At 44.1% G+C, this 1,366-nt stretch overlaps 1 non-coding gene across 1 annotated transcript; it reads left to right on the top strand.

Annotated features, from left to right (window-relative positions):
- The first annotated feature begins 1,160 nt into the window (after positions 1-1,160).
- On the top strand, positions 1,161-1,279 carry LOC145415277 (5S ribosomal RNA). The gene has a single exon (XR_013900054.1). It is a non-coding gene; the product is annotated as a 5S ribosomal RNA (ribosomal RNA).
- The last annotated feature ends 87 nt before the right edge of the window (positions 1,280-1,366 follow it).

Here is a 1,366-nt window from a genome sequence, read left to right as displayed (position 1 = left end):
TATAATTTCCTCTTTCCGGGAGACAAAATATAAAATATGCTGTCAGGTTATTTGATCAGAAGAACATTGCCAAATTAGAAATGTTGGAAAGTGCAGATACGTCTGGTTTAATTGATTTTCAGCAACAACTATTGCACCGGGGAATATTATAAATGTTAAGACCCCTGTGAAAAGAGCACATCTACGTCAGAAGGAGGGCATTCCCATAAGGAAGGGATCCTCAGCTGATCCAGATTTTCAGTTTCTTGTAAGTTTAATTCAGGAGGCTAGTGCATGGGAAGGTGCAGGTCATCTCCATAATAGGCAAAGACCTGGCAAGCTCTCTGGGGAAACATACTTCGCTCTGAAACACACACCACTAATTGAGCTGACTCTGTGTTCGAAGAACAGATTCTGAAGTATGTTTTGCTTGGGAAGTTTCAGACTGATATGCTTGAGGCCAGACTTCGAGAATTCAGGGAGATTAGTGGAGGAAACTATAATGAATTCAAGGCCATGCAGATGGGGGGAGGGGGTTGGGGGTTTAACCCCCACATTTGGTAGGAATGAAAAATTTGGAAGAAAATAATACTAAAAATGTAACTCATTAAATTGATTAAATCCTGTTAAGAATGTTACAAGACAGAAAAATAATAAAAAAAGAGATAAAAGGTTCCACAAATTCGAAGGGGTGGTTGGGGTTTATTGCTCATGTAATGCCACTCAGGGTTAAGTGAGGCTGGTCATTCTCATCCTAAATGTCAGGACCAACTTGCCTAGCCCCGGGCTTCTACGCTCCTCATGGGGAAACACAGGATTAGATGATGAATGAACGAATGAATGAAATAAAGTGAATAAACTATGCTATGAAAAGTTTTTGTAACCTCCCCCCCCTTTCAAAAATCCTGTGCAAGAAGCTGGATGAATCTGTTGCACAAGTACTGGAAGCAGGGATAAAAAATTAAAAGTGATGAAACGCTCCTTTCTGAAATCTAGTAATGGCACCTTCAGGATAACAGATATGGACACTTTTGTGTCTGGTGATGACAAAGATGTTAGTGACAATGTGTAGCGCAGTGGTAACGCGCTGAACTTGTAATCGGGGGATTGCAAGTTCGAGCCTCGCCCGGGCTGCCGTGCCGGGAGGGGTAGCTCCCTCCTGTAACCCTAGCGGGGCTATTGTCAACGGCCATACCACGTCGAGTACACCGCTTCCTGTCTGATCAGCGAAGTTAAGCAACGTTGGGTCTGGTTAGTACTTGGATGGGTGACCGCCTGGGAACACCAGATGCTGTTGGCATCCCTACGTGTCAAGTGGGGTTGGTGGAGGATTAGTGCCCCTCCCTGTAAAACAATTAACTCTAAGCCCTTGGCCACCCCGTTTGGG

The sequence above is a fragment of the Coenobita brevimanus genome, chromosome 101 (assembly GCF_032717465.1).
Source record: "Coenobita brevimanus isolate Jiangsu-jjx chromosome 101, ASM3271746v2, whole genome shotgun sequence".
Taxonomy (NCBI): domain Eukaryota; kingdom Metazoa; phylum Arthropoda; class Malacostraca; order Decapoda; family Coenobitidae; genus Coenobita; species Coenobita brevimanus.
This window is presented reverse-complemented; position numbering and strand designations above follow the sequence as displayed.